At 39.7% G+C, this 13,539-nt stretch overlaps 1 non-coding gene across 1 annotated transcript; it reads right to left on the bottom strand.

The window, feature by feature from the left end:
• Window positions 1-818: 818 nt before the first annotated feature.
• On the bottom strand, window positions 819-924 carry LOC120257740. The gene has a single exon (XR_005535829.1). It is a non-coding gene; the product is annotated as a small nucleolar RNA R71 (small nucleolar RNA).
• Window positions 925-13,539: the final 12,615 nt, after the last annotated feature.

Below are 13,539 nucleotides of genomic sequence, written 5' to 3' on the forward strand. Positions count from 1 at the left end.
CCAATTTGAGTCATGTTCACCATAGTTAAATAGTAATTCTTGTGTTTCCGATCACTATTCCCTCTTGATACGACCACACACTCACTAGTGTACTTTATTAGTTCGACAACCTATATACTTGCGGTACGCACTCACAAGGGGTATGTCAAATTTTTTGCGCCGTTGCCGGGGAATATGTGCTTTGGAAACACTTTGAACTCTGCTATTTTAGCTATTCATCACTTGTTCTATTTCACACTTTCTTATTCTTCCATCGTTCTGATTTGTTTTTATTTCTTTGGTTGTAGCTCCAGGTTTTGAACCGATACAACCCTTTGACATTTGTTGAAGGAGATCTAGACATTGGAAGGAGAATTAATAGAAGGGGAAAAGAACCTGTGCAAGAACAATATAATCAAGCTGAAATAGAAGTTGAAGGATCAGATAATATGGCAGAACAAAATGAGTAGCAGAGGACACTTTCAGATTATGCCAGAGCAACAGTTCTTGGCACGCAGTCTAGTATTGTGCGGCCACTGATTACAGCTCAAAATTCTGAGCTCAAGCCAGGCTTCAACCAGATGATACAGCAGTAAGCACAGTTTAATGGCTTGGGCGATGATGATCCAAATAATCACATAGAGAACTTGTTGGAGGTGTACGACATGCTCAAGATCAATGGTGTTATAGATGATGCTATCAAGTTGAGGGCCTTCCCATTTTACTTGAAAGGGAGAGTGAAGCAATGGCTACATTCATTACCTTGAGCATCGATCACTAAATGGGAGGAGATGGTAGAAGCTTTTCTTGCCTGATATTTCCCTCCTGGAAAATCCGTGAAGCTTAGAATGAAATATCCTCTTTTGTGCAAATGGAATTGGAGTCTCTTTTTGAGACATAGGATAAGTTCAAAGAGCTCCTATGGAAATGTCCTCAACATGGGTTTCCCGAGTGGATGATTATTCAGACTTTTTATAGCGTGTTGAACCCAAGCATGAAGCAATTACTTGATGCTGGAACAGGAGGTATCCTAGGGAGCAAGACCCCTAAAGAAACTAGACATCTCATCGCAGAAATGGCTATGAACAGTTATCAATGGAACACAAGGGACAGAAAGAAGGTAGGCGGACTTCATGAGATTGACGGAGTTACCTCATTGGAGGCCCAAGTTGAGTCGTTGAGCAAGAAGTTAGATACTCTAACTTCTCCTAGAGTGGCGGCCATGACGAGTTGCACTGGGTGTGGGGGACATGCTCCATTTGATTACCTGATTTCTATTGGTGGTACATCCTCAATGGAACATGTGGATTTTGTAGGCAATGCAGTGAGAGGGCAAGGAAACCCATATAACAACACCTACAATCTGGGATGGAGGAGCCACCCAAACCTTTCTTGGTGTAATCAAGAGCAACAGAAGACTATGGCACCACTAGGTTTCCAACAACAACAACAAGCCCTGAACATGGAGAATCGAGTCTTAGGGTTGGAAAACCGGATGACCGATTTAGAAAAGGCTTTGACCAAGTTTATTCAATCATCGGATACGAGATTTCAATCAGTTGAAGCCACACTTCGCAACCACACCGCATCATTGTACAACTTAGAGAATCAAGTAGGGCAAATTGCGAAGTCATTATTAGAGAGACCTCAAGGGAGCTTGCCAACTAACACAGAAACAAACCCAAGAGAACATGTTAAGGTGATCACTTTGAGAAGTGGTTGTGAAGTTGAGGCTTGGCTCCCGAGTGAGAAGACCAATGTTGGGTCACTCGAGGTCGTGGAGGTTGAGAAAATCAAAAAATATAAGGTGGTGGCACCCCCACCTTACAAGCTACAAATCCCTTAGCCTTTAAGGTTGAAGAATGACCAAAATAATGAGCAATACAAGAAGTTCTTAGGTCTATTCAAGCAGTTGCACATTAACATTCCATTTGTAGAGGCATTGTCACAAATGCCTCATTATGCAAAGTTTCTCAAGGACCTCTTAACCAACAAGAGGAAGTGGAGGAGAGTGCATATGTGATTCTAGATGCTTCATGTTTGGCAGTATTGCAAAAGAATATGCTGAGCAAGAAGAAGGACCCCGGAAGCTTTATCATTCCATGCAACATTGGTAATTTGGGTGAAGAAAAGGCATTTGCAGATTCAGGGGCTAGCATCAACGTCATGCCTTATACTTTCTTCCAAAAGCTAGGCTTGGGAAAGCCTAGGCCCACTCGGATGACACTTCAGTTAGGCATCCGAGGGGAATCATTGAAGACGTACTTCTGAAAGTTGACAAGTATATATTTTTTGTAGACTTTGTAGTGTTGAATGTTGATGATGATGTCGATGTTCCGCTGATACTTGGGAGGCCGTTCTTGTGCACTTCTAAGGCTCTCATTTCATGGATGGCAGGGAGTTGACTTTACTAGTTGTTGATGACAAGTTGACATACCGCCTTGCTGAAGCCATGCGACATTCTCTAGATTTTGATGATACTTTTTACTTTCTTGACACTACTGATGAGTTAATTGATGAATATGTGCAGGAAACGATGTGTTCGAACCCATATGAAAGGTTGCTAGATCAAGGAATGGAGAATGAAGAAGTTTTTACACTTGGTCTAGAGGACAAGGTGCAACCTACCCCGAGGATCATCAAGAGGATGATCCAAAAGATGAAGCGAGAAAGTAGACGCCACAAGAAACACCCTATGGCTAATGGGGATGTGCAAGCACGGAGAAAGGGTGACAAACCCTTGTGAGGTAAGAAGAGGTACGTCAAGCTTAGTGACATTAAACAAGAGCTTCTTGGGAGGCAACCAAAGTCTTTACTATTTATCTAGGTTTAAGGATTTGAGTGTTGGTGTCTTGATTTTTACATGCTATTACTGTGTTTTTCTCGTGGATCATTGGTGTTTTCATGTGCTTAATTGTGATTGGCGAAGTGTCTTGGTCATTTGAGCATGTTTTTCATGATTCTCTGGTCAGTTTTCATAGTATAAGCAGGCTCTGTGTGTGTATGAGTGTGCAAAATTTGTTTTCAAAGTCTGTAATTCTTTCTAAGTCATCAAGAGAAGACACATGGCCGTGTCAAATTTCCACACGGGCATGTGCTTCCGTTCAGAGCTCATTCTGAGAGGACAAAGGGGCGTGTATCTACCCCTGTGAACGACCTTGTGACGGTCACACGCCCGTGCGAAATTTAAACACGGGCGTATGTTTCTCTACAGAGAGTTCTCCTCCATCTCAAGAAGTAACAGGGGCATGTGAGTGCCCTTGTGAAGTTCCCTTGCGGTGTCAAACAAGTGTGGCTAATTTCCACACGCCCGTGTAGATGTACGAACTCAAAATGCCGTGATTTTTCTTTATAAATTTATTGTGCCTTTTCATTTTTGCACTCCCAAACACTCAGAGAACACATTTTTTCACTCTCCCGACTTCTCACCATCAATTTAGATGGATTGCATTCGAATTTTCTGGCCGATTTCAAGCTTTTCATCTCTATTTCGTCGGTAAGCCCTCATTCACTTTTTCTTTAACCAATCTTGATTTAATTGGGTTAAACATGTGAATGTTGCTTTGTTTCCATGTTTAAATGATTGGTGCATGTTTAAGAGTAATTTTATAATGAATTTTAGATGTATTTTCGGGATATTAGCATAGTGGTCGTGCGTTTTTCACGCCCCGTGGATCCACACGAGCGTGTGGAATTTCCACACGACAGTGTGGATTTCTATAGTATTTATTTCTTGAACTTATTTGATCGATTCTTCTTCAAATCTTGCAGATATGGCACCCGGAGTAAAGAAAGCTACCAGCAAACGTCCTAGAGAAGCATCTCCTGAGCCAAAACATATTGAGTTTTCTATCCCCGAGCACCATGCTCGGTTTGAACGACTTTCGAAGCTTAAGTATGGTTAGACGCGGTTCCCGGACTTGAGTGCGATTAGAGAGATCTAGTTAGGGGACAACATGGCCGATGAGGTCGATGAGCTACTTTCGGTGGGTAGTGGCGACGTTTATTTTTTATCAGAGAGCCGGCTATCCGCATGTTAACATTGCAGGAGCTCGGCTCATTCGAGTTTGACCGGTCTTATAGTAGTTTCGACAGCATTGATACCATACAGTTCAAAGCATTGGGACAGTATCACAGTATGAGCGTCACGCAGTTCTTGGTCAGATTGGGTTTAGACGATGAGGTGTTTATGGATACTGAGGAGTACGATCAACTACCGACCGATTATCCCGGCAGCTTGACTCCTCAAAGAACATACAAGATAATATATAGCTAAGGTAAGTATGAGCTGGGAGTGTCTAAGGCTATGTGCCTGTCCCGACCGAGCTACAGGTATATCCACGCCATTCTGAGCCGATTGTTGAATGGGTGTGGTGACAGCAACAGAGAATTGAGTAGACAGGAGTTATTATACTTGTACTCCATGGTGTAGAGCGAGCCGATTCATCTTGGGCACATCCTGGCCGAGTACTTGCTCCACCAGGGCTAGTACACCCGAGTTGGAGTTCTCTTCTCAGGCCCATACATCACGAGGCTCATCATGGGTATGGGTCTCATGGACTCGATCAGGGGGGCCGAGACACGACCTTACCTTTTGTGATGAGACCAAGGACTCCTCAGGCATCTTCAGCACCATCATCACCTCCAGTAGTACTGATGGATCCACCAGCATCCGTATCATCACCAGCACCAGCAACAGCAGAGCCGATCGAGCGTGACACCGACACTTAAGGCGTCTTACTTTAGTTCTTTTATGTTTTTCGTATTTTATTTCTTCATTATATTTTGGACTTGTATTACTCAAAAAGGATTTTTTCCTTTTGAGTTTATCTTTTATTTTCAGTCGTATTACTCAGAAAGGATTTTACTTTAGGTTCTTTTAGAGGATGTGTGAAGCTACTACCGTCTCTTTTCTTCCTTTTGTACATAAATAAGTCCCTTGTACTTAGAACTTTGAGGAATATAAGTTGGGTTGACTTGGGTGAGTTTACACACACTTACACGATATCGGGTTGTTGTCCTTTTTTATTTGAGTTTTTATCTAGAGCATTGATTTTTCGTATTCGGAGTTGAAATTTTTCCTTACTTGTAGAATGCCTCCCTTGCATGCCTTTGGTGAACCTAAGGCCAAACACTTTCAATATTTCCTTCTTCTATGCTTTAATGTTTTATTTTTGCTTGAGGACAAGCAAAAGCTTAAGTGTGGGGGAGTTTGATAAGTGCTTGTGTAATAGTAATACAAAGTATTATTTTCTTACATTGAGCATTGCTTTTCTCAGGTTTTATCGCTTATGCATATGTATTTGTGTTCTTTTGCGCATGTAGGGTTGTGGAGACAAGTATAAAAGAAAGAAACCAAAAGTAGATCGTGGATGCAATTTGTTGATGAAATCTTAGAGTGAACAAACGTGAAGACACAAGTTGTGCTCAAAGAACATGAAAATTGAAGGGGCACAAAGGTAGTCACGCTCATGTGTTCCGACTTGTGCAACACTAACAAGATCTTTGCCAAATATGATTTTATTGAAGATGCAACGCGATCTACCACATAGATATGTGCCCATTCATGTGGCCTAGGTGAAAAGTGTGGATTCGGGAGCATTTTGTTGAAGTACTATAGCAGTTTACTATACCAAAGTACTGTAGCAAATCACTGTATTAATTACTGTTTACAGTGCGCTGAAAATTCGATTTCTGGAGATTCACACAGGAATGTGAAAATTCCACATGCCCATGTGGATGCCCGATTCCATCCCTATTAAAGCTGTGACTTGTAATATTTTTCCAATATATTTTCCCATCTTTTCCCCAACTTTGGAGGCGCTCGCGGTTAGCGTTTGGAGAGGCTTTGGCAAGGTTTTTGGAGTGGTTCTACAGCCTTCAACACCATGTTCCTTCAGAAGATAGTTGTTGGGGGAGCTTTCATCGGCATCGATTCGGTAAGGTGTGCTCTAGGCTTGACGAGGGAACCTTTGGAGAAGATGAAGCTACTTCGCAAGACCATCAATGAGGACTACAAGGGGGTTTTACTTATGGATTGCATGTTTTTACTTTTGATTTCATTATTGATTGTATCTTGCTCCATGCAGAGCTAAACCCCTAGTGGGTTCTTAGACTTGTAAACCCTAGGAAGATTTTGTTTCATTGACCTTTCATTATTTTTTCTTTAATTGATGTTCTAATTGAGTTCCAATCTTGAATGCTTGTTGAAGTGATTTTCCGTTAGAGTGGCACTAGGGTTGAGAATCTATCTTAGTAATCCTTATGGATGAGTGACACACTATGAGGGTTAGACAAAGCTAGATAGCAGAGGGTTGAAAGGGTGAGTCAACAGGCTTGCAGTTATAATAGGGTGAAGTGCTAAGAGAGGAACTCTACTGGGGCTTAGTTGTGCAAGGAATAGAGTGAAGCATTGAAGTAATCCTCAGTGATGGGCTTAATTTTGACTAGGGGTCTTCACCTGGATCAAAGGGTTAGATCTAGATTAGGAAATAGGCTTTATCACTTGGAGTCCTACAACACTGAATTGCGTGTGTATCACAAGTGCACAGTTTGTCAAAGTAATAAAAGTACCCTGTTGAGTGGGTAATCGTATCCACAGGAAATAGTGATCAGAAACACAAGATTTGCTATTTAATTATGGTGAAGATGAATCAATAGTGGTGCGAACAATATCAAGGTAAAAAAAGAAATAAATAAAACAAGAAAGAGAGTCGCACTAAAATGAGAAGAGAGGCAATCGATAGAAAGTGGGGCACCTGGACATTGCTCACCCTAGGACTATTGCTTCAAGTTTAAGATCAATCATTATGTCTCCCAACTGATGTCTAATGAGTCATGGAAATCCTTAAACACACGGTCCCAAACCTAAGGTCAATCGTGACTAACCCTACACTATGCCTCAGCGGAGAAATCGCTCAGTCTTAACACCTCATAGTGTGCAAGGTTGCTTAAAGCTCTAGGAACTCTAAGTGATAAACCCTATTCACTAATCTAGATCTAACCCTTTGGTCCAGGCGAAAGAGCCCTAGTCGCAATTAAGCCCCAGCACTAAGGATTACTTCAACGCTTCACGGTATTGCTTGCACAACTAAGCCCCAGCAGAGTTCCTCTCTTAGCACTTCAATCTATTATGACCGCAAAGAACTATTGGAATACATAGATGGGATAAATAACACCGGAAGGGAAAGGGGGCATTCCTCTACCTCTCAACTCACCCTCCCAACTCTCTCCAATCTAGCTTTGTCTAACCCTTATGGTGTGTCACTCATCCACAAGGATTACAAAGATGGATTCTCAACCCTAGTGTCACTCTAAGTGAAAATCACTTCAACAAGCATTCAATATTGGAACTTAATTGAACATCAATTAAAGAAAATATAATGAAAGGTCAATGAAACAAAATCATCCTAGGATTTACAAGTCCAAGTACCCACTAGGGGTTTAGCTCGGCATTCAGCAAGATACAATGAATAATGAAATCAAAAGTAAAAACATGCAATCCATAAATAAAACCCCCTTGTAGTCTGTTTCGATTGTCTTGTGGAGTAGCCTCATCTTCTCTAAGGGTTCTCTCATCAAGCCTAGGGCACACCTCGCTGAATCGATGCTGATGAATGCTCCCCCAATAACTATCTTCTGAAAGAACGTGGTGGTGAAAGCCATAGAACCACTGCAAAAACCTTGCCAAAGCCTCTCTAAACCGTAGCTGCGAGAGCCTCCAAAGGTGGGGAAAAGATAGGAAAAGGATTGGAAAAAGGATCCCTAAGACGACTGAAGTTGCGGCTTTAAATAGGCTGGAATCGAGCATCCACATGAGCGTGAGGAATTTCCATATGCCCATGTGAATTTCTGGAACATCGGGTTTATGAAAGATGTGAACAGTAACTGCTACAGTACTTCACCAAAAAATGTTCCCGAATCCACACTCTTTGTTGAGGCCACATGAATGGGCACACATCCATACGGTAGATCACGTTGCGTCTTCAATAAAAATCACATTGACGGAGATTGCACAAGTCAGAACACAAGAATGTGACTGCCTTTGTGCCCCTCTAAGCCATGTATTTACTTAAGCATAGTAGAGGTTGGCACACAATCACGTGTCTTTGAGCACAACTTGTGTCTTCGCGTTTATTCATTCAAAGATTTCATCAGCAAAGTGTGTCCATGATCTACTTTTGGTTTCTTTCTTTTATAATCGTCTCCACAGCCCTACATGCACAAAAGAACACAAATACGCATGTATAAGTGATAAAATCTGAGAAAAGTAAAGATCAATATAAGAACTGAATACTTTATATTACTAATACATAAGCACTTATCAAACTCCCCCACACTTAAGCTTTTGCTTGTCCTCAAGCAAAATAAAACATTAAAGCATATAATAAGGAAAAATGAAAGTGCTTGGTCTTAGGTTCACCAAAAGCATGCAAGGTAAGTATTCTACAAGTAAGGAAAAATTTCAACACCAAATATGAAAAATCAATTCTCTAGCTAAGGACTTGAATCAAAAGGGACAACAACTAGATATTATGTAAGTGTGTGTAAACTCACTCAAGTCAACTCAACGTATACTCCTCAAAGCTCTAAGTTAGAAGGACTTATTTATGTACACAAAGAAAAGAGAAGATAGTAGCTTCACACATCCTCTAAGGTAGCCCTTTCTTAAGCGGCCGCAAAGGTGGTTTTCACACTTTCGAGGTGGTAGCCCTTTATACTGGGGTAGTAGATTCCACTCATCCCATGAGATAGCTCTTTCTCTCATTAGGGCATAACTAGTATCCGACTTATGAGAGTGGTTTCATACTTCATAAGTGGTAGCTCTTTCCACCACCAATGAACAAACAAATATAACTATTTTATTTTATTTTTTTTATTTTTTTCAAAGACATTAAAGCAAGAAACAAACTAAAACTAGTCCCTTAAACATCGAACTTGAGTTTCCACAAGGTTTAATGAATGAGTAGTGCAACAAAGTGTCAAGCGGGCAAAAATTCCTAAAAATTCAAGTAGAAACTAGAGAATGAGAACATTCAATGTTAAAAATTCTCCTAAACTTAAGAATACAACTGTTGCAGCTAAAGTGAACCGCCATTGGCTACATGAGCATGCATAATCAACGCATAAGTATAGAACATGTGTAATGCGAACTCTCCCCCACACTTAAGATGTACATTGCTCTCAATGTACGCATTCAAGCATAATAAAATATAAAGCAATTAAAAGAAACATATGTGGAGGTGGGCAATTGAAATAATACTCCCCTAAACTCCTAATGGTACATTTGATGGAGTTACATTTGATGGAGTTACATTCATTAAAGAAAAGAATACTTCGTATTACTAATACACAAGCACTTATCATGGAGCATGCCAGAAGTATGGTCATGCTCAATGCATGCACAGAGTAGGGTATTTGAAATGGGAAAAGCATGGCTGTATTGTCCCTGTGCTCCCTAGCCATGATTATCTCGGGAAAACCCTACGAAACCCCAAGCAGTGATGCACGGTCGTGCAAGGAGCCCGCAAACCATGCTTGCTAGGAAGTACGGTCATACGAGGGGCTCAAAGACTGTGCTTGGCCTGGAATTCATCTGAAGATCAAAACATGGAGAATCACGGCTTGAGTAAGGGCATGCTCTGCCGGTGCTCAGCTTGAATTGCACCAGGACTTAGTTTTTGTTTGTGTCACTCAATAAAACAAATTACTCTCTTGAATTACCACAAAAGAAATGCGCAAAGGCAACACATCGAAACACATAGAGAGAACCAAACAATATCAAGAACTCATGCATCAATCAATCAAAAACATGGCTAAACTCAGAAAAAAAACCAAAAATAAAAGCAACAACTAAAACAACAAATTAACACTATGACAACTTGGGTTGCCTCCCAAGAAGCGTTTGTTTAATATCACTAGCTTGATGTACCTGTTCCGCTCATTCAAGAAGGTTTGTGAAAGTGAGACCTCTCATTGCCACCTGAAAATACAGTTACAATAATATGGTGCTAAAGTGTCAATTAAATTGATCTCAGTGAAAGTCTAGAAATTGGATCGTTTTAAGGTTGGTGGTGGGATAGGTGGTTTTAATTTTCTTGGGATCACTTGTTTCCACCACGTCAAGGCACGGGAGGACTTTTTCTTGGGTGGTTCCAGAGGTAAAGGTACTTCTATGACAACCACTTCTTGATAGCATACTTCCTCCACCAAATCATCTAGTACATCAACTTCTGAGGGTTCATCTTCTGAAAGCTCTGATAGTTCATCTTTCATGAATATGTCCTACACATATTTAGAAACAAACTCATCAACAACATTGATAGAATAACATATATCATCAAAATTGAGAGAGTGTCTCTATCACACCCCGTCATGTAGGTCCCACACATGACATACAGCCACGACAACCTAGGAAAGGTCAAACACCTACCATAACCCTAGATCGTCGTAAGGGTAACCTGTTCCTGTACAATATTACTATAACAACAAGGAAAAATTTAAAAATGAGGACATACAACAACATTACTACACAAGAACAACATTGTAACACAAGGTAGATACATGGATAATCACAACATAGAAAGTCATAACAACAAGGATAACATCCCCCAAACACTGGTTATAACTCTCATACATCACATAGTCCTAACTGACACAAATACGAATATCTAGAGAAAGTAAAACAAAATATGAAGGTATAACATCCTAGTGGGTCCGCCTAATAAATGCCAAAATGTTTAATCATCATACACAACTCAAGAGAAACACAAAATAGACTCTACCAAGCACTTCATGCTTTACCCCAATGCTATGCTATCACCTGGGAGAAGAAAGAAGAGGAGATGAGTAACTAAGTTACTCAGTAAGGAGCTAAACATGGAACTACATCTCATTCAATCATAAAGAAAAAATACAATAACAAAAGATTCTCAAAATATTTAAAATAATTTAAATAGCAAGTATAACATAAGAAATACACGATAAAACCTTTTACATCATCACGGAATCCATACAAGTATGAAATCCAAATTCATACATTCCTTTAATAACTCATAGTTCAAAATGTTTTGAAATGAATAAATCAGTAATTTAAAATAGTCAATAATATCACAAATAGCCTCAAAAGCCCTCCATCGCTAACCGTAGCTTCGGTTAGGTCAGGAGTCACCAAGATGCGCGTATCTTAGCGTTGGCTATTAGGAAGCCTGTGTAGTGACTCCAAACAACCCAAAAATATATAATCAAGGCTCTACTCTCCCACCTGAAATAACATAACCTGTTTGATAGTTTCTCACGCTACCTCAACTAGGACGCCCTGTTTAAACCATCCACTTCTTACAGCAGTAAGTACTGGGGATCCCCCCATGTCATCATCAAAACAAATGAATATCAATTCAGTCCATAGGCTCAATTCATACATCAATATGATAGCATAAGTCTCATCAAGAGATCACAAATTTTCACATATGCAATTTTCACTCCAAGATTGAATAACTTTATTATAACATCTTCAATGAAACCATTTTCTTCAAGAACATCATAAAAGAGTATTCTTTGAAAATATAATTCAAATATAGCATCATCACAATGAATTTAAATTTGGTTTACACATGCCTTTTTTAGTCATTATAACAAGAATATCAAGTCTCTTAAAATACATAACTTAAAAACATATATTTCAAAACATAGGGTTTCCAAACCTCAAGTAATATATATAATCTTTACCAACAATCATGAAATAAGCGGAGTCATAAATCATCATGATTTCTAGATCCCATGGAAAATATTTCAAGAGTTTTTTAGCAACAGAAAGTTTATCTTTGATAAGTGCTTGTATATTAGTAATACAAAGTATTCTTTTCTTATGATGAGCATTACTTTAATCAGGTTTTAGCGCTAATACATTTGTATTTGTGATGCTTTTGTGGATGTAGATTTGTGAAGCTAAGTATTAAGAAAAAAAGCCCAAGTAGATCGTGAATGCAATATTTGGTAGAATCTTGGAAGGAACAAACGTGAAGATACAAGTTAGGTTCAAAGATACGTAAATGTGTGCCAACCTCCATGTATTCAAGCAATTACAATGAGTTGGAGGGGAACGAAGGCTGTCGCATTTGCATATCCTAACTTGTGAATGGATAGTAAGATCTTCACCAATGAGGCTTTTTATTGAAGCGTCGCAATCTACGGCATAGACGTGTGCCTGTTTATGTAACCTCAATGAAAAGTGTAGAATCTATAAACCCTAGGATGTTCTTGTTTCATTGACCTTTTATTATGCTTTCCTTAATTGATGTCTAAAATTGAGTTCTAATCTTTGAATTCTTGTTGAATGATTTCTCCCTTAGAGTGACACTAGGGTTGAGAGACCATCTTGGTAACCTTTGTGGATGAGTGACACACTATGAGGGTTAGACAAAGCATGATTGGAGAGGATCAAGAGGGTGAGTTGAGAGGTAGCAGAGTGTCCCCCTTCCCTTCCGATGTGATTTATCCTACCTCCACGTTCCAAGAGTTCTTTACGGTTATACTAGAATGAAAAGTTAAGGGATGAACTGCGCTAGGGCTTAGTTGCTCGAGCAACAGAGTGAAGCGTTGAAATGACTTTAGCACCTAGTCTTAATTGTGACTAGGGATCTTTTGCCTGGACCAAAGGGTTAGATCTACACATAGGAATAGGGTTTATCACCTGTAATCCCTAGAGCGTCTTGCAACTTCACACAGTGTGAGATGTTGAGACTGTTTGATTTCTTTTATTTCTGTTTACATTACTGATTACTTCCCCGCAAGTGTACAAGATCACCAAGTAATACCTTGTGTAAAGACGCGAGGATCGTATTCCACGGGGCTAAGGATCTCCTATTACCCTTTCTCGACCTATTATCTAGTCTAAAATCTTAAGTGATGGAATTTACTCTACTAGATGCAATTAAAACTAAATACAAGATTACCAACAAATTAGAGAGAGCAAGCAATGAGCAAACAAGAATATCAATGTAATACAAAGACCTATGGATGTGGATCCCCTTGAGGGGTCATCACAAAACATGGATGAAGAACAAAGGTTGCAAGGGTAATTTGGACCGAGAGATTTCTAGATTAGAACAACCCTAATTTCTTGGTGATTGAACCCTAATCCCATACGAATGTTGATAGAAATTTCTTCAAAATCCACATTCCTACGATTGCATTAAGTACAAGAAAATCTTAAAATAGGGATAAACTCATCCTAAGTTCACCCCTAGAACACTGAGGGCTACCAACACCCAATTTCTTGGCGTGTTGATACAAGTATCCCCTTCTAATCCATTCACGATCTAAGACATGTGAGTAGGTCACATCCACATGTAAAACTGATAAGTTCTTGGGCAATATGAATGCGAAGCATTCTTTCCTTATGTTAAGTATTACCTTTCTCGGGTTTTTACACTAATATGTATGCTTTTATGTTACTTTTATGCAGGTAGGGTTGTGAGGCCGATTATGAAGGAAAGAAGCCAATGTGGATCATAATGCACAATTTTGGAGGAAATCTTGCTAAAGTTCAAACGCGAAGAC

Source organism: Dioscorea cayenensis, chromosome 3 (assembly GCF_009730915.1).
Source record: "Dioscorea cayenensis subsp. rotundata cultivar TDr96_F1 chromosome 3, TDr96_F1_v2_PseudoChromosome.rev07_lg8_w22 25.fasta, whole genome shotgun sequence".
Taxonomy (NCBI): domain Eukaryota; kingdom Viridiplantae; phylum Streptophyta; class Magnoliopsida; order Dioscoreales; family Dioscoreaceae; genus Dioscorea; species Dioscorea cayenensis.